Source organism: Nothoprocta perdicaria, unplaced genomic scaffold (assembly GCF_003342845.1).
Source record: "Nothoprocta perdicaria isolate Ctin4 unplaced genomic scaffold, notPer1 scaffold_276, whole genome shotgun sequence".
Lineage (NCBI taxonomy): Eukaryota > Metazoa > Chordata > Aves > Tinamiformes > Tinamidae > Nothoprocta > Nothoprocta perdicaria.
In genome coordinates this window covers 786,059-797,526 of record NW_020455506.1, presented here as the reverse complement: position 1 = coordinate 797,526, position 11,468 = coordinate 786,059, and positions in this window count along the sequence as shown.

The following is an 11,468-nucleotide window of genomic DNA, read 5'->3' as shown; positions in this document are numbered from 1 at the left end:
ACCTTTAGCTACATAGGCATCTTAAAAACCATAACTCCCCTCCTATGATTAGTTTCTGTTATTCCTGCCTTTTTCCTTGTGTATCAAATTGGTTGATCCTTTTTAAATTGTATGTGAAAAAAACTGATCAAACTGTTCCCTCATTGATTTATCCATGTTCTTATCAATTTCAGACGAATTTGGCAGAAAAGAAGCCACAACAAAACACTGCTATTTTAGAAAACAACTTCACTCATTCCAATTAGATTTTTTAACTTTTTGAGATATCAAGAAAAATAAATAAACACCTCATCTGTACCTTTTCCTCCCTGAAAATAAGGCTAAATATTGGTTTCTCCTTACTTTGGTGAATAATGTTAGTGATAAAAGTAACCGTCCAGTACTACTAATATAATACACAGCAAAACTTTTTGAGTGAGTCTTCTAGCTATTGTTGTTTTCAATTTGATATATTCTCTAGAATATCAAAGCTGTAATAGTGAAGATTTTTTTATAATATTTTTAAGAATATGGGTCTTGAAACCGATCAAGGCAGATGAGCTGCTGTGCACTTCATTAACAAAATGAAAAAGAGGACCAAGTATTTTTTTTCAGACCCTTTCCAGAGATACAACTTGAAAAGACAAATTATGAAAATAAATTTAAGTTCACTTACACCGTTGTAATTCCAGGTTCCCTGGTCATAAATGCTGCTGATGCTCAGAGCTGACCCTGCATACAATAATAACATTATTCAGAGATCATAGAGGAAAAAAAGCAAGTTCTTTGTTTCATGCAGCAGGACCCCTTTCAATCAGCCTCATGCTGAGAACCATTTATTACCATAGCACATGACACAGAAAATCTAAAGAGGCAGTAAGGGGTAAATTTTCAGATTATCACATGCCATTCTAGTTGTGACTTCCTCATTAACTTTAAAAGAGTCATGTGGCTCAGACCAGCTCAAAGCTCAAAATATACCCCTACACATGTCCCAGATTAAACGTTTAAAAAGTCATAACATTCTGTGTTTCACTTCCTTTTTATAAAATAACAGAAGCTAGCAAATAAGCAGACTGTTCTTTTTTTTTTTTTTTCCAAGCTGTAAACAACCTTGCAGTGGCCTTGTAGTAAACCATTACGCGTGGGCACCAGTCTCAGCTCTTGAGAAATTAATCAGTTAAGTAAAGCAGATGAGAAAAGAGAAACTCTTCGCCATAAGGCACCATTAACGTGCCTACAGTATACATTTAATAGTGCTTAGTGATAGATTCTTCGACTAAAAGAATTGTGTAATGGCCAATCAAAAAATAAAATTTAAAAAAAAAGAATATGCAGAGATGTAACTAAGAGAAAATGGGAAGATTCAGAGGAAAGACTCTTTATTTGACAGATACCTTGAGGTTATGTACAGGTTTATGGATTCAGGAAGTAATAAGGATATGACTTTTTTTTTTAATCTTTTCTGAGTTCTTTACTCCTGCCTGCCCAAAGCTTTCTGTCTATTATATGCTCAAAGGCCATAATTATTTCAAAAATAGACTTTTGAGAAAACCAGATAATTAGTCCAGTGCAGCTGGTATAAAAATTACTGGCAGGAGCTCTAGTATCATTAAAAAATTGGAACTAAAGCATATCAGCTATACTCCAGGGCAAATTAAACACACAGAGCCCCTAGTAAATATTTTAGAGTCTAGGATAGTACACACACAGGGCACCCAATTTTTTTTAAGCACCACTGAGCCAGACTTCTCAACAAAACAACTCTGATACTATGGAAGTCTAGTGAAACTTGTTAGGATGATTTGCTTTCTTTCTTAAATAAAGTTGGACTACGATAGAAGAAAGGCAGGTTTGCCCCAAGTCAATGATGCTAGAATTCCAGTTTTCATTTATTTTCTCTTTACGTAATTGCTAGAAAAAAAAAAAGTTTGAAATTATGAACTGGAACCCGAGATGATTTCTAATACTTGGTTGATTCTTTACTTCCATAGGGAGGCAGAGGTGGAGTAGCTTTCTCAGAAACCCTACCTTCTTTAGCTTGCAACTTTCTTGAACTGGTTCAGGAGCCCGGCATGGGATGCTGTCAGAAATGGGTTGTCTACATCCATAACTACATTTTCACAAGTCTGCTTAGTTGCTTCAAATCTGAAAGAATTTACACTTCTAGAAACACTAGCATTTTATGCTACATTTTCCAAGCACTTGAAATCTCCTTTGACATATGTGTATGTCATAAGTTTTTGCAATGCCAAGCCATTTCTGCCTTTGCTGATGGCAACATGGCATTGCTACACCTGCAAGGTCTGAAGGAGTTAACCTGGATATTGTGCCTGTTCTGCCACCAGCTGAAAACCAAAACCCCACAGACAGGCGGAGCACTTCTTGCACAGTAGCCTAATTACTAAAACAGATAGACTGGGTTTGGGTTCAATAGTCTTCATGGTCTTCAGATGTTCAGTCTCCATACTGATGAGGAGGGCTAAAGTGAATGGAAATTTCTGACTGAAATGTTCATATTAATCAATGGCTAGTTGAGGATTCACTGAATTGGAGGAAAAGAAAACAGCACTTTGGGTATCATGAAACTTAAAGTTAGATACTCAGTCTGGCAGCCTTATAGGAATATGTCGTGCACAGCGCTCTGAAGAGGGGGAGCAGCCATGCATGAAGAGGGGAGGACCAGGAGGAGCAACTCAGCAAGCAGTAGAGGACATGGAAGGAGACACTCCTTGATTTCATCCACACCATATGGATATGTTCCAGCAAGTATACATACTGCAGCATGCCCAGAACATCTCTTTGTTTACAGCTGGCTATTTTTGCAATATATCAGGGAAATCCAAGTTAAGCTATAGATTTTTTGGACTATTTTCCCTTTTTTTTTCTATATTTGTAAGAATAAAGGATATCAATTTTTCTTCATCTTCTCTTCCACCTACCCATTCTATCTACCTCTTCATCCCTGTTGAATTTTGTTCATCCGGATTTTTCTCTCTCTTTTTCTCCATGCCATTTTATATATTCATATCCATTTTCTTTCCTCTCTCTGTCTCTTTTGTGTGTGAACATTATTATCACTGCTACTGGACTTTTACAGCTTATGAAAAATAAACACTTGAGAAATAATCACTGCACAGTGGCCAAATAGAAGGCAATCCTTCCTGTAAATACTACTTTTGTGTAATGGACATGGTCAGATCAGTACTAGAAATGTAGTGAGAGCAATTCATCTGTCTGCTTTTTTTTTTGTCTCTACACACTACACATTGCTGTGGTTGTTTCATACATTAGTGTCCATGTAGAATTTCTTTCCTTTTTTTTTAGCTTTTACTCTCTTTTTGTTCTTACTTTTTGAAAAACATAGACTTCTATCATAAAGACTCTCAAAGTCATCACTCATCCATGTGTTAAGACTTTTTTTTCTACATCAATGGCACACAGAGTTTTCTTTTGACTCTTGAACATTTTTCCTTCTATTTTATAATGCATGCACAGTTGTGTTATAAAGACTCATCAAAGTCACCACTGTTCTACATTTATCTGCATTGAACTGTCTTTGTCATTTATTAGTCTTTTAAATGTTCTCTATATTTTCTATCTAGTTACATTCGCCTTCATTATTTACTGTTCCTCTATCATCTCTCTGATTCATATTACTCTGCTCTTTGTCTTTAATTTTCAGGGCCTCATACTTTCAATTAAGCCTTCAAAGTTAAAAGTCCTGGCATTTTTTTTAACTTAGTAATGTGACTTTTTGTTAATTAACATTTATCTAAATCAATACACCCTTTCCTGTTTTGGGATGCCAAAGATAGGTTATGGAAACACTATGTGAGGGTATATCCATGCAGTTCTGTTCATTTGAACGGAATTGTATTGCTGTGATTTTGAAATAAGCTTTGACACTTGAAATTGAAGATCTAAAAGTATATTTAAACAAGATGTCCTCCCACTTTAGATATCAACTGCTAAGTTCTATCCCCAAGTCAACATGCAACTCCCAATATTCAGAATGTGTGGTATGCAAACACAAAGAGTTCTGGCCAGAGAATATGCAATTATACTTACAAGACCAGTCACTTAACCATTTGATTTTCTTTAACACTAATAGGAATTACATACAGCCATGGATCAGAGAAATGAATCTTCCCAATGAATCACAGTTTTTTAATGCATGACTTATGATGCTAAGCACTGTTCAGCTTGCTTCTATATGTCTTTAAAATTAGCACAAAACTAGTTCTATTGCATTACCTAGTTATTCTTATTTTGTGACTCGGTAGGTGACCACTCAGGATACTGCAATTCTACCTGGTAAAGCTGGCCTATGGGAAAGAGTTGTGATACTATCCTTCTAGAATATAGGTCTCAGAGAACCACATCGAGACAAGTAATTACTAGGGCTATTACTGACCAGATGCTCTGGGCATGCTGCTGCTAGTACATTTGAGAACCATTCCATCCATACTAGACTCTTTACTCTGTCATTAAATTTACTAAAATTACTATGCCAAAATGCCAGCCCTATGCCATAATCACCAAGGACCCTGGATAAAATGACAGCTTCCTTACAAGGAGGGACAATGAGTACAAGGATGCACTCATCCCTTGCTAATGGGATGACTGCATGTGAGTCTCTTGATCTAGAGCAGTTGCTTCCTTTTTTGAATATGTGTTTGCGCTTATGCAGTTTCAGAATTCAGCAGCAGGAAGGGGAACTAGCCAAATACATTATCAATACTGTTTTTTTTCTTCCAAGATACTCTGCAATTCTCATCTGCTCTTTTGGTTCTCCTTTAAATTTGTATCCTACCATGGTTTAGAGAAGAGGTAAGAATACAAAAAGGTACTTCTAACCTCTTTTCCATGCCTATTGCTGAGCTGTAGCCACTTCTTCTCTAAAAGTTTCTTTTTCCTTTTTGCTTTTTTTTTTATTTTGCTGCATTGATAGAGACAGGAATGTGGACAAAAATTTACAAGGATTGCATAGTCCCACGATTTATAAAAGAAGTTAGGTCCAATCCTATTTTTCTTGCATGTCAAACTTGATTTGGCTTGTTCCAACAAAAACATTTATATTTCAAATATTACTTTCAAAATCACACTTCAGAATTTCAGAGATAGAAAAATGTATAAAAACATCTTCCAGATGTGAATAAGAAAAACAAACAGAAAAACCCAGATCTGTAAGTCCTGGTGCCTAATATTTTGGTGTGTCATTGCTATCAAAGGTTACAAAATATTAGTGAAGTTGAAATATGATACTTATATGTAAAAGTATAAGCTGATAAACAGCAAAGACAGTACTGCTTTTTGAAATTACAGTGAAAGCATGCAGCAAAGATAATCTAGCACTGATATATTTTTATTTGTTTATATTTATTTAAAATATAAATACATATATTTTAAATATTTATTTATTCCCATTTCATTCTTACTTCTTGCTGCAGTAAAACTTCTCAAAATTTTTACAAGGCATGGTATGTAGCCTGTACATTTCAAAAGCACAGAAACTGATGAAGACAGTACTTCTGAAGGATCACCCTATCTGTTCCCTCTGCTCTTTGGTCAGAAAAGTTCCCCAAAAGGGTTAAATGCATCTTCCAAAATAGAAGGATCAAGTGGAAAGTGGGACCAAGGAAAGGCACTGCCATAGGTTTTGAACAGGAGTTAGACAGTTTCACTAGCTTTGCAATCTCCTTCTTGGTGAGGAAGCTGTAGGCTGCCACTTACATTAACAAGGTAACACATTAAGTATTAGAGAGCTTTTATGTACATAGATCATAAACTCGTAATAATATTAAATCACTTGCCTTGCCAGCTGTGTGCAGTCTGGCAAACATTCCCAGCAATAAAACTAGCTGGCAGATGTCTATGGCTGAATCACTCTGAGTTTTAGAGAAGTCTCATTTACATCAGTGTAGCAAAAGATGGTTTCCTTGGTGTATACTTTATATATTCCTGCTCAAGAAAATATGTATAGAACAATCATCAAAAAACTCACTTCACATTCAAACTGCCACTGAATGACAAGTGTCAGGCAATCTCAGTCTGCAAGTAAGCTTTCATTTTAAATTTCAGGAGCCAGAGATTGTTTTTAGTGTTTTTCAATTAACAAAGGAGAATGTTTCTGCCTCTTTAGGTTAAAGGTTGCTCCTAAATGATGTTTCCCTGAGTGATCACATTCGTAGATGATCCCAGTTGAGAGAGACAGCAAAATAACTTCACTACTCTATATTGTATTATTATACATTTATATCTGTATGTGCTATCTATAAAATGCTTTAATGAGGACAAAGTTTAAAATTTTTGCCAGCAGTTTAAAATTTTTGCAGCATTTTGCTGCATTGCCATATCAGAGCGTGGGTTCACAGAGGCACAGAATCACACAGAATGGTTGAGGCTGGAAGGGACCTCTAGAGATCATCTAGTCCAACTCCCCTGCTCCAGCAGGGACACTCAAAGCATGGGGCGCAGGGTGGCATCCAGGCAGATATGGAAGACTTCCAGAGAAGAAGACTCCACAACAGGAGTTGGGCAGCCTGTTCCTGGGCTCTGTCAGCCTCACAGAAAAGAAATTCTTCCTCACATAGAGATAAAACTTCCTCTGTTTTAATTTGTACCCGTTACCTTTTGTTCTGTCGCTGGCCACCACCAAGAAGAGTTTGGTCTCATCCTCTTTGCATTCTCTCCTCAAATATTTACACATATTTACACATAAGACCCCTCTAAATCTTCTCATCTCCAGGCTAAACAGGCCCAGCTCACTTAGTCTTTCTTTATACAATAGATGCTCCAGTCTCTTAATCACCTTCATAGCTCTGCGCTGCACCATCTCTAGAATTTCCCCATCCTTCTTGTCCTGGGGAGCCCAGAACTACACACAATACAAGGTATGGTGTCAGAGCTGAGCAGATTACCTCCCTCAAGGGTTCATTCATTAAGGATGGCCAGAAATGATCTCTTTTGAGGTTAACCTTTTATTGTCTTATTTGGAATAAGTCAGTTGGTTTTGAATACATAACTAATTTTGGACAGTTGAAGAAGGCTGGTTCTGCCAACTGGATAGGAAATGTGGAGAGCAGAGTGGAAAAAATGGCTGCGAAAACCTATTTATATTTCTCATCTTGTGTTTTATTTGAGTGAATAAAATGTCTCAGAAGATGACTGTGAATGACTTTGACTACAGTTACATGTGGAATGACTGACTACAGTTACATAGCTTGCGGAATGTGCTGATGATTGACATCCTCTCCCACTTTTACCAACTCAGCAAGCTTGGAGGTCAAGTAATCCAAGGACTTCCTTGGGCCTCCTTAAGAATACATTGCCCTTCATTCTGGACATATGAAAGCTTCGGAGAATAGTCCAAAAGTGCAATGAAAATTAATTCAGATATTGAGCATGATTTTTCACTGCTTTCCATCTTCTGAAATTATACACATGTATTCTATTACTGAGTTACTGAGAAAAGGACTCAAACTATAGAGAGAAGAAATACAACCTCTGGATTGCAGATCTACTTCTATCCTTGAAATGGAATATTGAAAAAAATTTCATCTTTGAATTTCTGAATTCCTTTAATTTCATTGAACTTTTTTTTTTCAGTTCAGTATTTTTTTGAGATAAAGGTCCCATCAAAGGTTCTATAGCAAACTTTTTACATTGAACTTTTCTTATAAGAAAAGAATATTACCTCTAGAAATTATGAGAACTATGTTAAGAATTATTTTGCTGAATTATTAGCATCTAACATGTTATTCTGTGGTACTACAAGCTGTCATTTGAGTTACCAAAATTACTAGTATTTTTAAAGTGTCTATACCATATTGTACAGTGAGTAGATTTAAACATTTATGCAGTCCATAGAATTAGAAACTGTAGACCATGCAGCTGTGCAGGACATAATTAGTAAATAGAAATCAATAATCCTCTGGCATGAACTTCATAAAGAACTCTGTCTAATCAGATTTTCCATCCCAAATTATTAAGTAGCTTCAATACCCAATTATTTTAGTCTATATCAGTTTAACAAAACAGCATAATTTTGAATTTAAAAGATCCATGGTGAATGCTTATTAAAAGAAACAAGGACTATCAAGGGTTAGATTTTTTTTGAAAAAATGCTATGCAGTATATTTTTTTGAAAATGAGGAAAATTACTACAGAAATAGTTTTTAGAGCAATTGATCATATTTGGATTCCAACTGGTAACAGTACTGAAGAGTGATCAGAAAAACAGATCTGTTCTGAAACATCTCTGGAATAGGGAAAAGTGTCTTATGATTTAGAATTAGTTCTTTGTCTATGCAGATTTGTCATAGTTGCATTTAGGCCTTGCTGTAGCCCCTATCCCCAAAGCAACAGCCAATAATCAGTGCAATTTTTCTTACAGTAACACAAGTAGTTAATGATGCTCCTATTAACAGTTAATGGCATGGATAGCAGTGTTTAACAGCTCATAGATATATATCAGTCTTCTGTACCTTCGAAGATCATGATTTTCAATAGAAACCTGCACTAGGTCTTGATTCTTCTCTCCATATTGGGGTTAGTGACAGATGTTGGACTGTGACATTTGAAATCATATTTACTATTGGTCTAGCAAAGATGGTATCTGCTTGAAGATAGCTATTAAAGACATTTTGTGTGATATCCTTTTACTAGCATATATAATTGCATGTTACTTTTAACTCGAATGGAATGAAAGATCAAAGCATTTGTCTAATATTGGGCATATTTAACCCATATGAAAGTTAACACAGTAAAAAAGAGATTCCCATGAACAGTCAACTCTAAGCTGATTAATGCAGATTTTGCTATACTTCTTTTTATTTTAAAAGAAGCTAGAACTAAATAGTTCACATTTTACATATCAATATACATTCAAAATTAATAAACAATAACTCAAATTAAGACATTTGAGCAGATATCAGTAATTGTTAGTTTTGAAAGGATGCACAACATGCATGTCTGTGCATGTGTATGTGTGTGTGCACCTATGCATGTAGTTAAGAGGTTATATTTTTTGTAATAATAAAAAAATCTATAACGCATTCCACATACCTATAATTGCCATACAAATTACAAAAGAAGTAAGTCCTTTTCAAGGACTATAAATATTTAGGCTGAATTTATTGCATTATTATTATTATTATTATTATTATTATTATTATTATTATTATTATTATTATTATTATTATTATTATTATTTTATGGCATTATGTGATTGTGAAAAGGAAGAATGGAGCAAAAAGAGTTTATTCCTCACCAGCTTCTTCTTAACCTCCCTTGTAGAAGCACAGGATCTACCTGGATCCTACAGCACTATATCAGTTTTGCAACACAGCTCCTGAAATTAGGATAGTTTTCATGAAAATAAAATGTGTAGATAGATGACTGGTAACAATCAGACATGCACTTTTGGAAATTTGTACTTCTGCAAAGGCACAGTGCAAAATTCCTCATTTTAAAGCTACTCTCTTCCTTAGGAACTATCTTATTTCTTTGCTGTTTCTTTTAACTACACTTTTTGGATTAACTGAAAAAAATGTTATGTCTCTGTCCATCACACTTCAAACATTGTGAACAAATAAATTTGTCAAAACAGAAATCAAAGCTCTGCATTGTTTCAGCTGGAAGAACATTTCTATTCTTACAAAAGACAAAAACATATTGATCAGGAGCATTTCTGGTATTGTAATTCCATTGTCTCACTCCGACTTCCAGTAAATACTGAATGTCTTAAATTGGAGGTCAAATCTCTATTGTGCTATGTTCGCAGGATTTTGAAAAGTCTTTTTGATTTTGTTTTCTCTATTTGATTTGATGAATGACAACCTTGCTATTCCTGTTACTCTTTTTTCATTTAGCTTCATTTAGGCTATTTCTGTCACGTCTGTAATTGTAGAATTCTACATTTTTCTCAGACATTGATTTTTCCTGCCTGAGACATAAAGATGTCTTTAATTTTTATTATTTTGCATTCTTATGTTTCCAGTGTAAGGTTTCAAAAGTTCACAGAGTTTTGAGAAAAATAATCCAAAAGCTGAAGTAAAACATACATTTGTGGGCAAAAAAGAGGTTTCTAAGGTCGCCACAGAAAGTGTATTATTGCCTATGCAAGCATACTGACATTCTATTACCGCTGCAGTTAAAGCATATAAAATCTAACATCTATTGCTAAAAAATGTAGCAAAACAAATGCCCAGAGAATCTTATGCTAGAAAAACAGAGGTTAATAAAAAGATACTGAATTTCTGTCAGTCTTCACAGTAGGAAGAACATCTTGAAATATCTCAACACACTTTTATCATTTTCTGAAAACTGGGAAAAGTTAAAATGTAAACAAATAAAAACATTGTTTATTGCAGTAAATAGAGAAGACACGATATCAGTTTTAGAGAGACTAAACATACACTTTTATAGTCCACAGAAATGAACTGCCATGCACATACATGCAATACCAAGTGAAACACTTATTTGAGTTCAAGATGAATATTATATGAAACAGAAAATGGATACAATTCTAAGTCAGATAATGTTAAACTAGGTTTTGCAATTAGATTCTAGAATCTCCCAAGTCCTTAAAGATGAATAAAAATTTCAGTCACATTTCATTTGATTTCTCTTTTTCAAATAAACAGATTACTGATTATTAATAATAATAATAATTCAATATAAGACCATTTTAAGCAGGTATTTTAAGCTATCTATGGCAAAATGCAAAATTTGCCATTTCCACCATGATCAACAAATTACTTGTCTTTCTTTTCTTTGGGATTGACATGGAATCTGATTAACTGTTTTTATCTTTTAAGGAGAAATAAAACAGTTATGTCTAGGTGACACACAGATTTTATTTTAGAGGTCTTCTTTAGCAAAAATGGTACATAGTAGAATGTTCGAAGTTGGTAGAGAAAAAGTAAAAATTATGTGAACATGAGAAAGCATAGAGAATAATATCCTAAAGGTAGGGTTCTTAAATGCCAAGTGCCCTTTCTCAGCCCCAACCATTCATTCTGAAAATGGCCTATCAAAAAGGCTTAGAGGGAGCAGTTTAATTACTGTTCCTTTGACATATGTAATATATTTTCAGAAACAGGCCCATACATTTATTTAAGGCCAAATGTTGTACAACAAAACTGTCCTCAGAGGTATTTCATTCTACCATCCTATTTTTTTTCTACCTGGCTTACACTGCTATTTTTTTCAATAAGTATGTCATTTCTAGAGACATTTTAAAATGAGTCTTAAATCATGTTCTCCTTTAACAGCACATAAGCTCTCTGAGCAGGGCAGGAGAAGGAAAAAGTATGAAATAAATAACCAAAAAGTTTTTATAATTTTTTTCATAAGATAACAGCAACCTGTGGACCTATCTCACCCCCTACACACATCTTGCCCTGAACTCAAAAAACCCTAAATCTTCTGGGCACAAAAATATGGAAGGGAGCCTTACATACCTCTGCACACCTATTTCCTCT